The sequence below is a fragment of the Salarias fasciatus genome, chromosome 1 (genome assembly GCF_902148845.1).
Source record: "Salarias fasciatus chromosome 1, fSalaFa1.1, whole genome shotgun sequence".
Lineage (NCBI taxonomy): Eukaryota > Metazoa > Chordata > Actinopteri > Blenniiformes > Blenniidae > Salarias > Salarias fasciatus.
In genome coordinates this window covers 10,962,326-10,981,439 of record NC_043745.1, presented here as the reverse complement: position 1 = coordinate 10,981,439, position 19,114 = coordinate 10,962,326, and the positions used below count along the sequence as shown (strand labels likewise).

Sequence of the window (19,114 nt, the reverse complement as noted above, 5' to 3'; positions counted from 1 at the left end):
GATAAAGAAGACAAGCTCCATTCCAAAATGCCACATCATTGTGCTGCTGTACACCAGAAACCAATAAATAATTCTCAAAATGAAAGAAAGCAGCCTGAAAAGATCAGGCCATTTTTATCATGAATATCCAAAGCAATATTTTATTATTAAGCTCCTCTAGTCCACAGACAGTACTTCATATCCCTCCAAAGAGCCGTTTTAATATCCTTATAATTTAATATCCACAGCAGGATTCATTTTTATCTCACGGTCTCAAAGTGCTCCCTGCAACTTACATTTGGTGACAGCGAATGTAGATGTAGTGCATTAAGTGACACTCCTGAATAATAATTTCATGGCAATGATATGACGATATCTCTCGCTGCAGCTCTTTATTTTTACCCACCAGGGTGGGTAATGATTCGTATTTGCACTCAGATCTCTTTGAAAATTACACGGGGAAGAAGCGCTTTTGCATAATAGATTTATAAGTTCAGTGCGTGAAGAATTTCCCCTAACCGAGTGAAGGTCAACAACCCATTTGATTTAATGGGATTTTAATTTCGACTCAAGACTATTTACGTCAGTCGTATTTACATAGCACGGGTTTGTGGTGAAACAGCTGGAGCTTTGTTGAAATGTTGCGCGTGGAGCGTAACTGCACGTGTTTTATAGATCAACCCATGAAGGTGTTTTTCAGCTCCTCCATGACGGAGTTTTGGATTGAGAGTATATTTGTGTGTGTGTGTGTGTGTGTGTGTGTGTGTGTGTGTGTGTGTGTGTGTGTGTTGGGGGTGGAATTGGGAATGGGGACATTTACATTTTGTTTTTCTTTGTGTCTTAAAATTTAGTACAGCTTCATCCGTAGGGCTTTTTGCATGCTTGTATTTACCCTCATCTATATGAATGCACTCAGAAAGGACCAAAGTCCTGCATATGTTGGCGTCTCTTGGCTTCACCACATCTGAATCTAAGGAGTGGTTTGCAATCAGGCTTTTATAGCCTACGTTTATGACGACATGTTTTCAGGTGTGCTTGAGTCTGGAAACACCTAAAACATGCAAGATTATGACTTAGCAGTGTTTCCGGTGTTTTTTCTCATGTTCAAGATAACAAAAAGTGGCATCATTAAAACCCAGTTTGTTCATAACATGTTATACCAGCAGTAGTGTCTTCTTTACAGTGTTCACTGTACACTCAAATCTTTTTCACTGCTGTGACAATGACATATCACCATCAAACAGCTGTACTCGTCACAGAAAGAGGAAGAAAGACAAGATGAACGCTGTGAAACAGTGGTAGTTTGTTTCGAATAATGTTAATATAATTATGATAAAGGAACGAGTCATAGTTTGGTTTCAGGCATGTTCATAAAATGAACAGAGGAGTCCAGTTGTACTACATACAAATATGAGGAGCATGCATATATTTAAATATGTCTTTAATTGTTTCACCACATGACAAAGTTGTTCTTGATGATTATGCGACAAATATTTCCCTTATTAAGCTTCCTGCCCTGTTTATGAGGAGACGACTCTCGTCAGATTGCTGGCTCAGGGCTGTTGTTGAATAGAATTTGCATTCCTACCTGTTTGGTAGTGAAATTTCAGGTTGGGTTGATTGACGACTGCAGCTTTTCCATAAGCATATGGCCCTCGGCCCTCCAAAACTGAACGTCTAAACCCCAATGAACCCGAAGCTCTTAGTCAGCTGTGACCAGTTCATGTCGGTTAGTTCCTTCTTATTTCCCCCCCAGCACAGCTGTCAACATGTCATTGTGTGACTGACGGAGAGTAGATTGATTAAACGCTGTAATTGTGTGCCTCTTTACTTGTATACGGGCAATAAGATTGCTCCTGGCGCTGCTGGTAAATTGAGGTCAATGCAGATGAGGAAGACACAGCTTTGTGAAAGACCTGCAGGTACGGCTGCACATGCTTCTATCTTGATAAGAAATATTCATTCAGTGCATGACTTCATAACATGCTGCCAACAGTAGCATGATAATTGCAAAGCATGAACTATGTGTTTTCTGACTGAGGATAGCTTTGGGAAGCTTGAAACTCATGGCTATTCTCTACACAGCTTTCCACCGTCATACGTGTGGTTAATCACTTCACCATATTATATTATTTAATTTATTACTATGGACAGTCTACAAATTTACACTGATAGAAAATAAAAAAATGAAAGCCTTTTTTTTTTTCAATTTGATGAACATTCAGATTGGCGTACTGTTAACCATGCACTCCCGAGTCGTCTTTAAACTTTAAATTCTAAAGAAAAAGCTTCTGCTAACAACTGCAGACGGCCTCCATGAGAAAAGATTATTCTCTGTGTGGTTCAAGACCCTTAATTTCTAATTCAGCAGCAAAATGTATAACAATCAATTCTCCACTGTTGTTACGGATTTGTGGGCTCAGTGGGAGACAGAAAACATCCCGACACTCTCCTCTTCCTCCGACGCAGCGTGGACTGCTGCAGGGAACCTTATTAGGAGATGTTTGGGAAAGATGTTACGGCGAATATGTTTCAAATGCTGACGGTGAGGGGCCACATAAAACATATCAATGTCCAAAATGAAAGTGGAGCTGAGCATCAATTCTGTGTTTAATACATGATCGGTAACATCCACACTTTTTTTTTTTTAAATTAACTACACTGTCTAGATGACTGGCAAAACGTGGTGGACAGCAATCTATAGTCAATAAAGCCTTTCAAAAAAATACATTAGTGGTCCACAAATCCACATAGGAACAATTCTGAAACCACAACATCGTCGTCCTTTTAAGAGTTCGTGGAGTATGTGAGGAGGACAGGTGAGGAGTTATTGATCTACAGCCAATAAGTGCTGAATTTGAACCTGCTGGTGCAAGTTCCTGCAAGTTCCTTGGGCTTTTATCTTTACACACTTCCAGCCACAACGGCCATAGTGTACCCTGCCTCTCGCCCTGTCTTGGTGAGGATGAGTCATCCCCATCCATAGATGGATGGATAGACCTTGGCCTTGAGTGTCTATTTCCCGTTCAAGAATTCTGCAATTGTCATTTTCCATTAACTGCCCATAATGTTTAATTAAATATGTGCGCCTATGGGTGTTCTTCTACAGAAAGATTCACACGAGCATTTCTATCTTGGAACTTCTGCAGGAAATTACTCTATAGACCAAGTAAAGGAAGTCTCAGGCGGATGTTGCAGTGTTCTCTCCACATCATTGTACTTGGAGAAATGAATGATTCACAATATTAAACAATAATATGTACTTTACAGTCATGCAGTCAGTTTTTTTCTATCCACTTCATTCATTCTTAATCCACAGCTCATACTGTCCCTTTCACAAGTGATTGGCAAAGGTTTCCACATTGAATTCATTTATTATTGATCAATAAGAGGAATCAGTACAACCCTTTTGAATTTCTTGCAGATAATCGGCTGTTAAAATAGCTCATGTGGACCTGAACTCACACTGCTGCCTTGGGCTCCAGACCGTTATAATTGGGAACATCGATTTTGAATTGCAGAAAATAGTAGCAAATGAGGATGTTTGTACTTAGCAAATCAATGAAGGTCGAATAAAAAAATTTGGTGTTTCTTGGAAAACGACTGGTTGCTCATGTTTAATCCGTCACGGATAGGTGAGCTGATAAAAGAGAGATATCATCTACTGTCAATCCAGGGGTGGCCAGCGCCTTCTCTCTCTGTCTGTCTCTGTCTCTGCAGTGACACTCATCTCGGCATTAAGAACAGCCTCTTATCCTCACACGGTGTCTGCAAGGCAGGATATCTTATTAGATCGCACAACAGAACACTAAACAGCGCTCCGCACTGACGGGCCAATAAGGCGCTCAGTCAAGCAGGCCGCATGCCACTCAACCCGCATCCCAGATGCTGCCCAACGCCGTCAGTCCATTAATGGGAGACTGCGGCATGTTCAGTGATTAGGCTGGGTAATGGGGAGTGACCGCCTCTGGAGGATTCCAAAGGTTTTGTAGGGGCGCCGTCCGTGGAGGACACCGACAAAAACTAATCCGGTTTTTCTCTGATTATTAACAACGAGTCCAGACAATGGTGTTCATGTAGTTTCCCACACGGAGACCAGAGCTGTGCAGTCTCTCACTTGTCTCATGTGAAGGTGGTGGCGGTGCGGATTAGACTGAGAGACGATGATTCATTTCCTGACTTTTGGCACAGCCACTCTGGAGTCTCCCGGGGGACTGTAAAGTCTGCATTATACCGGGGATGCTCACTGAGCCCAGCTGCTAATGAAATAAGAGCTCCTCTGAGCTTTTGCTCGCTCCCCAATTTCAGTAGAGGGTGTTTGCAGGGTGAAATAAAGATACCAATAATTCATAGAACACTGGTTTCTGGGCTTCAGGGTTTTCTTCGAAATACATTCTGATTCACTTTGGAGTTATTTAAAAAAAAATGTACAGATACAGATAACTTCCTGACGAGAGATTCATGCCAGGGAGACAAGGTATGAGACTGAGAACGGTAAATTTTACAGGTGCTGTTATAGAAATGTCTGAAATAAGAAGGTAGAAGATAGGTTTTCTGTGTTAGCTTAACATACATAATGGAAGAGACTTTACTCCTCCCATCTCATGGTGACATCCCCCCAGAACTAAATGACATGTTCTGTGTCTTTATCAAGAATCAGCAAGTCGTAGAACTGACGAGCACATTTTATATAATCTTTATCAGCTAGTGTTCCAGAGCAACGTGTCGGCAAATTTATGCAGACGTCTCTGAGAATTCAGCAGAACAACAGACGACGGCGGCTGATTTCCCAGTGGGGAAATGCTACATTCAAAGCAACCACTAAATTATCTGTGAATGTACTAAAACGCTATCGATACTCACGGCTCTGCAGTGGCAAATTGGATTTATTTTCAAATTAATTGCTGGTTACAAATATAGTTTGAATTAATTAATTTTTTTTTTATACACAGAACCATAATCTGTCCAATCTGAGCATCATGTCAGACTGTATAAATTGCTTTCTGTTAACAAGTGTGTGATTTATGAAAAAACTGACAGAGGTAGTACAAAGAGGGAGGATCAATGTGGCGGTGTGGGTGAGTGTGTGTTTAAATAATCTTCATCATCAAGATGCTCAGTCTCTCAGGTTGTTAGTGGCAGGTGGAGCTCACAACAGAAAGAAGAGAGAGAATCCTAGTTTCAAGCGATTAAGACCTGGACAGATGATTGTGAGCTCCAGTCTATACTCTCCCGAGACTTGGTCATTTATAGCTGGGAGTCAATTTTATCGTGGATTGTTGTCTCTGAGCAGGTGTGTTTAGTGGCCCGACATGCAAACTGGGTCCTAAAATCACATCAATTGAAATTCTGAAAAAAACAACCAAAAAAAAAAAAAACATATATGTGCGTTCTTAGAATCATAGAAGGCATTTAGCATTTATTGCAACATGTCATGTTGTGAAAAAAACATTAGGATCATTTTATTATTTTTAAATTATCAATCACAGTGTGAGATATTGTTAGACTATTTTACAGTTTTCTCTGTAAAATGCTGAAGGTTACTCCACTGGTGTCCTCAGTAATTTCAGGACCTCTGCTCAAAACCTCAAATAACCCCTGACATCCCTCCCATCTGCTCATTAGAATTTCACTTTGAGGACCCTGAGGTTAGCTATTTCCAGCTTTGAATCTCATCTTTAGCCTGAGTTTATGATTAAGTCTTTTTCACTCCGTAGCTGCTTCTTTTCTCACATTACAGGCATTTTTCTGGTTTTCCGTTTATACCCAAATATTCCTTTAATGGCGCTTTAATATTGACAAATGGGCAATTTTATCCTCCAGAAACTTGAGTGGACCTGGTTTAGTCATAGGTAAACATGTGTAATTATTTTCTATAGTTCAACAGGGACTCGTTCTGTTTGGTCTTATATTTCTGTTGTTTTCTGCTTCGGCTCACAGAAAAGCAGAAAAGCTGCCATGGGAACAAGAATCGCTTTTTTTTTTTTTTTTTTTTTTTTAAATGAAAGAGTGGGTTAACAGAAGTCACTTGTGGATTATTCCATTCAGACAATATGCCTTTTTTTCCTAGCAGTCAAAATCTTGTTGAACTGAAACTCCCACGACAAGCTCGCAATCAGCTATGGAGCCTTGTGTTGCACATGCTGCTGTGTTCGATCCACTCTTTCTGAAGCATGCGACTTTCAGTTAGTCAGCTGGTCACACACGGTGGGGAGCAGGCGTCTCTGCTGAGTCTTTCCCTCCGTGGCTTCCTTATCAGAGACCTGTCATGGTAACGGCACGCCATACCATTGCAATCACGTCCTATCATGCTGCGTTTAGGAAATTTACTCTGATGGCTTAATAAGCTTCTATTAGCTTTGATTACCTCTAATTTCTCTACTCACTCACGTCTGTAGTCACAACACAGAATTTAAGTCTACAGGGGTTTTTTCCCATTAAAATCCATTCTTTCTTTCAGAATTCTCTTTATATCAGATTGTGCTACTCACATATAGAAGGTGTTTAAATACATAGCCACAAACAAAGAAGCTGCAGACTGCTTTACCAGTCGTACAGTGAATCAGTTGGATGAGCCATTTCCAAATCAATGCTTAAAAATCAAACCATTTTCTGTGACTCACCAAACTCTAAAATCTCAAATCTGATTGAAACGTGAACAAATTTCATTGAAACATTTATTCCAGAAACAAAATGATTCAACATGAACATGGGCCTAATGTCAACAACATGTTAATACTAATCTAAATTCAATCCAATGAACAAAAACAAGCTTGCATATGTTTCAACAGCATCCCTGTGCTGTACAGTCCATCGCTGCTCATCTGCTGACATTCTTAAAGAATCTATCTTAAAGAATCTGAAGGTTCAGGAACGTTTCATCCACATTTAGGGTTATAAAGCAACACGTGCAACAAATATGTACAAGCAGTTCAAAACTGATGAGAACTGTTTTCATACACCTGCAGTTTCACAGAGCCCACCTCAGATATCAAGAAGAAATTGGACAAAATATATTAAAAAGAAAAGGTTAGAATAAAATACAAATGCTTTATTAATGGCAGGGGGTCCACGTTTCTCCATGTGACTGTCCGAAATGGATTAGAGACCCTGATTTAGCATTACAAGCTATGTGATGAAGTCTGTTTCTCACTCATAGGAAGGTGCAGTTTAAAGTCAGAGGGACCCTTACCTTCCATTAATAACAATAAAAAATATCTTCATGATTTAAACTGGGTAACTGCAGGTGAGATAAATGAGGAATGAATCTGTGTATATTCTTCAAACTCAAGTACAAATATTTTCCTTATCACCACTGAAGCGAGGCCCAAACTCAAGGATGCACTGAGTTAGACTGAAAGACACTTTGTAATGTGTACAGATGGAAATCAAAAGAATGTTTTCGTCTGAATATATAATCCAAGTTTAAGGTTTTATTTATGATTCAATCAAATCAAATTTATCATCAAAATAAAACTAACCTCATCTTCGAATTCGTCCACGCCACAGATTACCAATTTACATTACTGCAGTAGTCAACTCTGATTCACAAATATTATAAATGCTCATCCTTAAATTTGTTTCTGAAATATGTTTTTAGTGGTGGAGTGCAAATGGAAAACACATCCATCCATCTTCTATAACGGCCCCATTCACACCTAGAGGGAAAGTCAACCATTAACCCGGGATATTCTCTCCATGAGACGAGAGAAATACACCAGTCCGATAAACATGTCAAATACCTGAGAAAAATCCTGAAAGTATGTAATATACTGTGTAAGTACTGAGTTGTAATCATAATTTGTCCTCATTTTTCTGTCAAAGGAAGCCACACCTGCAGGAATAACAGCAGGAAGAACTGGGACGAATGAGTGCTGCTCTGTCAGCATTTATGTACGACAATAAAAGAAAGGAAGTTCAGAAGAGGGCATAATTTCAAATGATTGATTTTAGTAAAAAAAACTATTCAATTAATCCTCAGTTGTACACAAGAAAAATGTCTTTCTTAAATGTTTATGTTCTCTTAACTTTAACTTACAATTAAAAAATCAAAACTTAGAAACCATGGAAAGCCAGCACTCACTGCCTCCTGTTTTTGTAAATATCAGAGTGTGGAAGCGCTCTCTGTAGCCAGCTGAGACACATGCATGGCTGTCTGAAAGGCAGGGGGCTGTTAGGACCACAGTGTTAAATGATGGATTTTGCAATTTTGAGAAAATAGCCGACCTTGACATTTCTGTCCTAAAACTGCGATTTAGGGACGCCTATTCCTCCTTAACCACATTTCCATTCCAATAATGGGAGAAAATTCTGCTTCTCGTCACTCTTCATACCTTTGGTAATTGTAACACAAGACCTCAGTTTAGCTTAATGGGTCTACAACATTTATTTTCTGTTTATAAAATCTTGGTTTATCCAAATGTTTCTGCAGGCTTCGGGCACTGGCTGATATTTTGAGGTCACAGGTAAAGCTTTTTCTGATGACTCTCTCCTGTTTGTGCAGTCATTGCTGCTTTGTGGAACAGCTGCCCAGCACGCCTGTGTCAGCAGTTCCTCTGCAGCTGTACCAGAGCTTCGCTTTGCCTTTCAGCCCAGCAGATGTGCAGTGTTTTGTGAAAGTCTCGATTTATTCCTATCGTGTCTGGGCTTCCACTTAAAGGTACAGTATATGTACGTTTTAAGTTATTCCACTTTTGTGCACAGGGCGGCAGTGAAGAGCTGCTTTTAGAGTTCTGCCTTTTCTTTGTGTCTTTATTTTTAGATGGTGAAGAAGATCAGCCGATTTTGTGTATTCACTGCTCCATCAACATCAAAAGTGCCAGATGATGTGTGTTAATATTCCTTCATGAAAGCGAGCATCACTTCTGGCTCCCTCAACAAAAAGCTGCTGGGATTTTGAAATGGTTTTGGATTTTTGTGAATATAAAACTGTCAGACTAAAAAGCTGAACATTATCATGGAGTGTTTAGAGTCCAAAATGGAAAAATATGACAAACAATAAAATATAGTTGTCTGATTTTGGACTCACTGTTCCAAGGTTAAAAAAAAAATGTTATTTGGAAAGTTTGGAAACAGGAAAGAAAAATGTATTTTCTTTCATCTTACTTCTATAGCTTCATTTATGCCTTCTGTATCATAAAAAAACAAATACCTAGAAACAGACAATAAAATGACTCAATACATCATCTTGTGGCAGAAACTGATATTGCAAGACAACAGAGTGAAGCTGTTGGAAAAACTTGCTGATTGAATCTGCCCTCAACAAATACACACGTCAACGTCACAACTGTTGATCTCGCTCAAACGGAAAAATAGAGGCTATTTTGGAATGTTTCAAACAAAACACATTTCACACATTTAGATTTAATTTTGAATAAGACTCTGGAAAACCCAGAAGCCTGTACATTTTTTGATAGCCTTTGTAGACTTCAATCAGGGTGTCTTTCAGATCCCCAGTGAGATGTTCAGACGTATCTGTTCGTGCTGAGCGCTAGAACAAGGTGTGAAGAGCTAGGGAGTTTATCAACTCCGAAAATGTCATCAGTTCGTGTTCACAAATGTCAATTTCAACAAGTCGGACAAGTACTGAGGAGACAATCAGAGCCTGATGTTCACTGCATGTAGATAAAAAAAGGGATCTGCTTTATTCATCCTGTAGGTTATGTTTTCACTGCAAAGAGTTACAAATTTTTAAAAAGTATCAGAGGACATTTTACGGGACTGAAGCCCTTGTTGTTGACGCAGCGCCACAGGTTTTGCTCTGATGCGGTGCTGTCCAGCCCTCCGAGCTCTCCCTTCCTCTGAGGTCCTGCCTTCTGTTCACTGGTACTGTTTGTTTTCCACTCCAGGCTCGGCGATGAGCTGCCAACTGCTCGTCCTCTGCTCCTCCCTCCCTCCCCGATCTCCTACAGTAGCATCCTGAGTTGGATGAAGGCCCAGTGTTTCCAGGCTTAAATAATGTGCATTCCTCTCTTGCATCTTTGCCCCTGAAAGAGAAGCGGACTCCTCACCTGGAGACCGAAGAGTCCTTTCAGTGTGTTCCATCCAGGCAAACGCCAGCCTCGTCTGCTGTTTTATTTACAATTCCCCTGAATTATTCAGGGCAATTTAGCCTTGCTTCAGTCAGATGGAGAAAATGACAAGCTATATTATAAACCAGGATGCCCCCAAAAACCTGATGAATAATGCACTGTAAGAGGAATTAATCTCTTTAAATAAACATTTGTGTGATTCATTTGGAACATGCACTGTGGGCCAAAAAAAAAAACAAAAAAAAAAAAACAAAACAAAAAACAAACATGTCTCACAGTGGCTGTCCTTCCCACAGCCATTGCGTCTTTGTGAGGAAGCGTAGCCTGAGGAAGTGCATTGTTTGGTTAGTGAGGAAGCTAATACCCTGGTGAGGGACTTTGGACCAAGCAGCAAGCTGGAAAATATGAATTAACAGTTTATTTTTAATAGCCTATTTTAGTCTCATTGTGTGGCCTCTGTGCTAATTAACATGACATAAAGTAAACAGTGGAGGAAAAGTGGCTTATTGTCTTGGATTCATCAGCCTTACATCACAAGATCTGACGTAGAAATGCATGCAATGGGATTAGATGCATAATTCAGCCGCCTTCATTTTATTATTTCAGGTAAAAGATGAATTCTTTATTACATGCCCTCCAGCTTTGAAACACAAGTGCTCCTCCCCAAATAGCTAAAATGTACTGCACGGTCCCATTTCCTTAAAACCTGTCTCCCTGGGAAGCTGTTAAAGAGGCAGCACTCTCCATCTGTCACTCAGTGCGAGCAGAGCTGGAAAAAATCCTCAGTGGTGATTGTGCCTTGATAAATATGTCATCAGCTGTCCATCCTTTCCCTCCCTGCCATCCAATTTATTTTGCTTGTAATTGATTACTCGCTCTTCCACACCATGTGAGTTTAATATTACAGTCAGGGATTTTGTAGTGCACTCCACGAAGCCTCCATTCACTTTGCATTAACTCACAGCTGCGACTCATAAACAAACTCTCGGAGGCACTTGTGGTGGAAGTATACCTCTGACCTCATTTACTCACTTCATCGGTCAAGTTTTAGGCCGCTGATACCGAACCCAGCACCGCCCCGTTATCAGCCACTGCTTAACTACTGGAACCTATTTCTCTAACAAGCCCGAAAGTCACGGTAAAACCGACGGCTCAACGGAGCCGCATGTCAGTACAGAGCAAACACACCGGCTACTATAAATAGACTATAAGTCAACCTTGCAGCTTTGTGGGTCAGTGGCTGCTTTTATCGATCTTTAGAAATTGCAGAGTATGAAAACACATTTACCAGATGAAGCAAGAGCCTGTGTTCAGCGTGGAGTTGTCCAGTGCCACATGTATGGACCCACACTGGACTTCGTGGGACAACTGTTTCGTCTTTCTCAATTGAAAATCCTCTCTTTCAGATTGATTTATTCTGTGCGAAAAGCATATCGTTCCTCGACTACCCACGAGCACTTACCTCTGACCACTCGAGGGAGACCTTCTCCGGAGTGGGGCGAGCAGATAGCGGGCTAGGGGCCACGTGTAACAATATTCAAAAGATCCAATCGGAGTGCAGAGGTTTAGCTACCAGCAATCTGACCTTGATAATATCAGAGAATCATTGTTCTCTATGTGGGTGTAAAGTGCTGAGGAGGGGAAAAAAGCACAGCACAGACCCCAGCGGGCCTTTATGCCTGGGAGTAATAGGATTGGCTGCACTGCATATATCAAAGTAATCTGAGAAGAGAAAGAAATATGATTGATGCAATCTTCTTAGGGTCCCACTTCAGGTTGAAAGCAAAGCTCTTTCTGCAATCAAGTACTGAGATGAGATTTTTGTCATGTTTCTGCCTTTTGTTTCTCCTTTGTCACAAATGGCTGCCAAAGTTTCCGTGGAGACTTTCACATCTCAGAGACACACACTGCTTTCTTCCAACCCACTGGTAGGTGACAGAGAGGACAGTGAGTATTTGGCTTTTTTATTTCAGTCCGATATGACCAGTGCTGGCTGATGCTTTGTAATTTGACTTTTTCAATTAGTTTCTGTGTCAGTAAAAAAAAAAACAAAAAAAAAAAAAACAAACAACTTTTACATACAAAAAAAAGAAGAAGTCCAGAGTAGAGCAGGCCACATACATGGTATTTGATTGAGCAACACAATGCTATGAAAATGCATGAATAGATGCTGCTGCTGTCTGATAATGCAGGTAATTTAACCAACATGCTCATGCCGTCATTTGCTAAAATCCTGATCTTGGATATTAATCAAAAAAAAAAAAAAAAGAAAAGAAAAAAATCCCAATCTCCTGACTCAAAGTAGCTCCAGCACATACGTGTGCCTGACCACACCCTATCCCATGGTTTTGCACCCCCGGGTGAACAGATGGCTACAAGTGCATTTGTGATTAAACAGTTTGGAGAGTGAAAAGGATTCTGACAACTGTTGGGGTCTGGAACTGAGAAAGACACCTGCGTCTGGCACCACCCTCAGCCCAAGGCCTGTCCTTCATCTGAATGGCTTCAATAGACTCAATATAGTTGTGAAATAATCAGCAGGTTTAATAGCTACATGAGCTGAAAACCTCATCAAGTCGCTGTGATAGCTGTGTTCCTGTGACATTACTCCCGAGGTGCTTCCGCCTTTCCTTTTCTTCTTACTGTGCTTTTTTTTTTTCACCATTCCAGGAGCTGCAGATGTGTGCGCACTGTTAGAGACCATCTGCTTCAAGAAGCACTTTTCTTCCCTCCCTTTCACTGAGATATTTGCAGGTATCTTTTATCCCTTGTGCTGAATTAATGCGCCTCCCACAGCACACAAGGCAAACCAAGGCGTCTGCTGGTGGGAGGCTGCTTTGGCCAGTGGACTCAAGAATGAGTGGAAGCAGGCCAGAGCCTCCTGCCAATAGATAAGAGTTGAAAAAAGGAAAGAAAAAAGAAAGAAAGAAAAAAGAAAGAAAGACAGAAAGAAAGAAAGAAAGAAAGAAAGAAAGAAAGAAAGAAAGAAAGAAAGAAAGAAAAAGAAGCATGCAGACTTTGATATAAACTTTGGTAGTGAAGGTATATAAATCCTCAAACTGCTCACCTGGAAAGTGCCCAAAAAAACCACCATATGTTACAGATACTTTGTTTTTCTTGTCTGCAGTGATGAGAAAGTCAGCTTTAATGAAAAGAGAAATGAAGGGAAAAAAAAAATGTTTGTAAACCAGAAACCAGCTATTGATGCTACAGTTAGGACTGGTTTGCTATGTTTTCTGTCTTTTTTTGGGAATGTTTTTTTGGACTGCAAATTAAGACTTCTCCTCTGCATTTGGCAGGCTCTGTGGGTTTTGGGTATATCCTCCTGGCAGAGCTTTAGAAGCTAGATTTTTTTTTATTTAGCTCGCTACTGTAATATAATGAGATAATATTATCTCCGATGGCGGCTCAGCATCAACACCAACCAAAGGTCACACACCGTTTAAAGGGAGGATGGCTCCAAGGCTGTTTAGGTTAAGAAGCAGGCTGTAGATGAAGATGGAAGACAGAGAAGCAGCAGCTGATGAAAGAATGAGTGAAGATGAATACTGCCTGATGCTTTTGCCCCGTGGGGGAAAACAGATCAGGTCTTAATGAGGCACATCTCGCATCACTTGATAACAACACTGCAAGACGCCTGCATATGTTGTCTGAGCGAAGCAAATGACAAGGTGTTTCACAAAATATCAAAAAAGTTCTGAGTCCTCTCCCGTGTAGGTTTTCTGTGCCAAGACAAAAACTAGTGGGAGTCAAAATGAGAAGTAACTACGTCTTTATCCCTGAAGCAAGCTGAAACCCAAGTGCAAGGTGTGTGACTTTGAAAGCATTTTATGTGTATGAAAATGTCCCACAACATCCTTTGCACCCAAACACACACACTCAATGGGAGCGGCTGAAAAAACGACGAAGCTGTCGGTTTAGATACTATCTCAATTTCATTTATTGCACTTTCATAAACATTGTATTGGACCAATTACGCCAAAACGGTTGTGACAGTAAACACAGCGCGGCGTGCAGACGGTGTTTATTCAGACGAAAGCAGACAATGCACCTGCCTTCGCTGAAGGCATTTGGCTGAAACGACAAACGAAATCCCCGAACTGGGCCTCCAATCCAAATGGAAATGAACCCTCCAAGATGTGTGTATGATGTGCTCAGCAGCGGGGCACAGGAATCAGAGGAGATTATGAGGCTTGCTTGCCTTATCATCCCGTGTTTACAAGGAGAGAGGCTCTCATTTGGTATGCTGTCGATTGAAGGGCATGGAAACTGACAGGACAGATAGACAGCCCCGCTCTTCACTCATGGACCTCAATTTGGCCTGAATCTATTGACAAGGAGGCTCGAGCAAGGAATGATAATCACTGCAATTCCTGTACTCTTAAAATAGAAACTAATGCTGTTTAAAAAAATGTCTTTACTCTTTTCCTTTTTTTTTTTTGCCCCAACAAATTCAAAAGAGCTATCTCATTATCTTGTATGTATTTTTTTCCCTCACGTCTCACTTACTGTTAATTTCCTCTGCTGTAGGGATGCAAAACCATGGAGGGAGGAGGAAGAATCAATGGTGTCATGTGCACTCAATTATATCTCAGGACTTTTGCATCTTGTGTGCTTTTCTGACAAATTAGTTTGGATGGAGAAGTTGTGACCTGGTTCCTCATTGACTACCGGGGGGCTATCCTGGCACTTTGAGTCTGTCATGTCTGACTTTAACACAGTTACAGAGGCGTAAACTAAAAAGGGCAGTCCAGCCCTGGAGGCACATCGGCCTTATTAGATGAGTATCTAATGACATGAAAATGTGACAGGGAGCTCATGGGTAATGTGCCCTGATGTGGCAACAGAGATTCACACACATTCATGTGTCCAGAGTTTTGTAGGAGGTGTCAACTTCAAGCCAGGAGCAAGCAGGTGGCAGCAGGTGATGGTGTGTTCCAGTGAACTACAGGTGAGACAGCAAAGATTTCAAACTGACTAGATACAAATATAAAGCTCTGCGTTAGAGATGACACTTTGTAGTTGTTTATGTGTTCTACAATTGCACTCAATGTGCCAGATGGGAAATTGCTGTTGAAATTGTTTACAGGTAAATGCGACAGAAGAGCTAATTGTTTGAATGCAATTCATTTGATTAACTGAATGAAAACTATTTATTAAAATGTGTAATCGATCAATGAATATCTTCCATCAAATTTTCTCCACCCTCCTGGAATAAACCCCCCCCTCCCGTAGAGGTTTGGGCTTTCTGCACTGCCGCCCTATGACTGCGGGAACCCCTCCCTCCACCCCAAGAGAGCAAAGTATTTAGCGGGCTTTTGAAATCTCGCATTATCTATCAATTACGCAGCCACAAGCAACCTGCTTCAGCCTGTTGCACTTTAAAAACAAACATCCAAGCCGTGAGCTGCCATGCATGCTGAAGCTTTAAATTAAATTGTTTTGTTGGGATCCCAGAAGGCGGCGAGCCTAATTCACTTATTACCACTGCGGCCCGACTTTGGATGGATGTTTTCATAATAGCCTCATAATTAGCATGAAGGACAACCTTCACCTCTTCTTGATAGCTCGTATCTATCATATCAAACCACTGACCGTCCCTTCAGTTCTGGCCCAGTTTTTGGACTTCTTTGCTCGAACTGGATGTGCTAGTTACAGCTCACACTTAGGTGCAGTACGCTCATCGAATAACCCAGCTGTATTTGTGATGTACTTTTAAGTGACTTGAACAACATTAGAATGCTAAATATTTCAAATGCATCTGTTGGATCTGGAGACAAAACAATGACTGCTAATAGGCTGAAGACAAGCACACACTGTCGGCTAAGAGCCCCATGCAATGCAAATGAACTCAAGCAACAGCTCTTCAGTTCATCGGAGCCACGCAGGATAATGCCAAGATTCAATTCAATAACTTCATTGCAATTCATGACATTGGTGGTAAAACAACACTCCACCCTCTCTCTTTTTGCTTGAAAGTCGAGGTAGAGTCTGACATGAACACAGCCTTTCAAGTTCCTCATGTAAGCGGAGCGGGACTGCTGCAAAGCGTGTTGTTCTTAGAATTTGAATATAAATCCACCCTGCGGAGATGCTCAACGCAGCACAAGTCATGCTGGGAGAAGAACTAATATAAGGTATGTTCTCGGGGGTTTTTGCAGGCTGTGTGTCTGTGAAGGCACATGGTAAGCTAACACAGGCGAAAACACACAAATCCCACACCCAAACCCGGACCTGAGATAATATATATTTGCCAGTTTGTCAGAGACAAGTGTAAAGTATGCTTTTCTACAGGCTATCCTGTGTTTTAATCTCGAAACTGTTTGCAGTTTAGCGGTGCACAGCAGCGTTACTGGTTTTTCATCATGTTTAACACCGTGCTCGGTCCTCGGAGGATGAATCACCCTGAATTTCCCAGGAGATGCCCCAACATGTGAAATACACGTGTTTCAATCAACACAGCTCAATGGTGACTTTAGACTGGAATCTCCCCTTTGGGCCTCACTGTTTTAATGTTTATTGCCAATTTACAGTGACATGCAGCTTATATATTCACACATTTCAAGTGAACTTAGACAGCATTCATAGGCCTAAATACAAGGTGGAAACTCAATAATAACTCAACAAATTAAGTATATCCATCTTTTAACCCCCTTTCCTAACTGTGAGTTGTGGAGGCTTCAAGCTGATCCCAGCAGACTATGGCTGAAGACGGGTACAACCCCTTATGTTCACAATCACCCGTATGGGCAATTTATAGCCACCAACCTCAAACATATGTTTCTGAACTGCGAGAGAAATCAGAGCACATGGAGAAAAGCCACCCACGCACAAGAAAAACATGCAAGCAACAAGGAGAAGTACAGAGAGAGTTATTCTGGGGCAAATGTCTCATGCACAGCATATGTAATGTATGTACATTAAGTGCTATGTGATATGTATTTGTGTGGACAATGCCACACATCAGGTGAATTCTAAAACCAAGCTGAATCTCTACTGCAGTGGTAACCACTCCAGGGCCTTTCTTTGTGCAGTCTGCATGTTGACCTGATACATTCACAGTTTGTGTGTCGGTTTAATTGGTCAACCTTAACTAAATGTGTGTGTTGGTGCATGTAATCCCTGTGATCGACGGACTGACAGACACCCTGCTTCTTGAATCTCGTAAACAAGGACTGGCATCTGTTTGCCACAAACCTTACTTGCGTAAAGTGGAATAAATCAGACCTGAATAAACAATGCCTTGTTTTAAGAAAAGAAGCTCGTCAGTTTCTCTCCTGATGTTTGGAAGCCTTTCATTGGTACAAAGTTTGCACCTCTCACAAAACTTGTTCTGCTTATCAATTCCCCTAGTCAACTTCAGTAACACGTTGCAGATCACGACGCCTTGAGCAAAACAATATATAACAGGCACTTGTCACATTGTGTGCGCAAGAGAGAAAACAGGGAAGGAAACTCAACTATTTTCTCTGCAGGAAATAGATTCTTATCCTCCACTTCTCCAGTAATTTGTTAAAGTCTCATCTTTGAGTGAGAATTGGCATATTGCATGTCAGTTTCACTCAGTGGAGCCTCAGCGACCCATGATTCACTGCTGAGTCATGCCACATGAGCTGTGAGGCTTATTCAACTGTTCCTGGATGCAATCTAGTGATATGAAGCGTTATATTTTCTCCTCATTAGTATACACAGTGAACAGAGCTGAAGAGAAATATCTGAAACATCGGGAGGTGAAGACCAAGGGGTTAGCAAGAGTGGGCTGAAAATAAGTTGTTTACTTTTTCTTAGTTAGGCTCAGGAAAAAAATAAAATGAAATAAAAAAATCAAACCTTCACTTTTCCAGAGGCATTATAATGATCCAGGTGCAGAGCGTGTCTGTCCTTCTCCCAGTGGCTAAATATTGACTGTGCTTGGAAGCGGCAGATGGGCCGAACGGTGAATGCAGGCTGTGCTGGAAGGATTGAGCGAGCGTACGAGCGACATCTGGTCCTTCCTGTGCCCAGTGGACCTGGTTGCTACATCAAGCTTCCTCATTAGAACTAGCTGGGGCTTTAGGAGCATTCTGCCACTCAAGCCACTGCTCCACTGCTCCCCATCAAGACCCTCATTTGCCACCGTGCCAAGGCTGAAGGACTATATATTATGTCGTGTCTGCAAAGTTTTTGCACATCGCTCGTTTTCTCTGCGTTCTGCTGGGGTCACCTATTCACACTTTGGGTGATTTCATTTTGCCTGGAGAGAATTACGCTGCGCCCGCTGTCCAAACTGTCCGCATTCAACCTCAGCTCACAGCTGGCTCTCCGCTGGCTCCGAGCACAGTGTCCCGACCGGTGGGATGTGACTTTTCAAACTGACACTGAAAATAAAAATGTCCCTGCTTGCACACTTAAACACAGAGTCTCTTAAAGGATATATTACGTCAGTCCCAATGTGCACCTGCTGTTTTTCTATCAAATGGTATACGAAGGACTTCAGAGTTCGTTTTTATTTATTTTTCCTAAAAAAGAACCTGAATCACCAATATGATTTCACCATTTTGCACAAGTAATAAAAGTTTTCATCATTTCCACCTATATTTGTACATGCTGAAATGTACTTTGTTCATTGTTCAGTGACCCTTGGGTGTCCTGAAATGGGCTGAAAAATGTAATATAGTATTACTATTATTGTTATTGTTATTATTATTATTATTATTATTATTGTTGTTGTTGTTATTATTATTTGACAGTTACTTATGAGACCACTTAAAATGAACCTCCTCCATTAGAGATCTAAAGTGTAAAGATTATTATGAGTTCATCTTCTTCACTTCAACAGTGGCTTTGAACGCTGACGGCTCAAGCAGACAAATTGACCCATATGCCTGACCTTGAGGGCTTTCACTCATCATGACGAAGGAATAAGACAGAATGAAGCAGGGAGTATATAAGGGGTGAATTTTGTGGGGAACAGATGCATCAACGTCAGAGCTTTGTTCCAGGAAACCTGGCTCTGATTCTCATGAGGGAACAAGAGGCTGTATGTTTTGTTTTTTTTTTTCAAGTTGTATTTTAGACAAACTGCAATCTAGTCCAGAACATCAGCAAACTGTGACCTTGCAGCA

The 19,114-nt window shown here is 41.1% G+C and overlaps 1 protein-coding gene across 1 annotated transcript in view; it reads right to left on the bottom strand.

The window, feature by feature from the left end:
• The window catches only part of chst8 (carbohydrate (N-acetylgalactosamine 4-0) sulfotransferase 8), a 150,999-nt gene that overhangs the window by 49,867 nt on the left and 82,018 nt on the right, over positions 1–19,114 (bottom strand). The gene's annotated exons all lie outside the window — the stretch shown is intronic.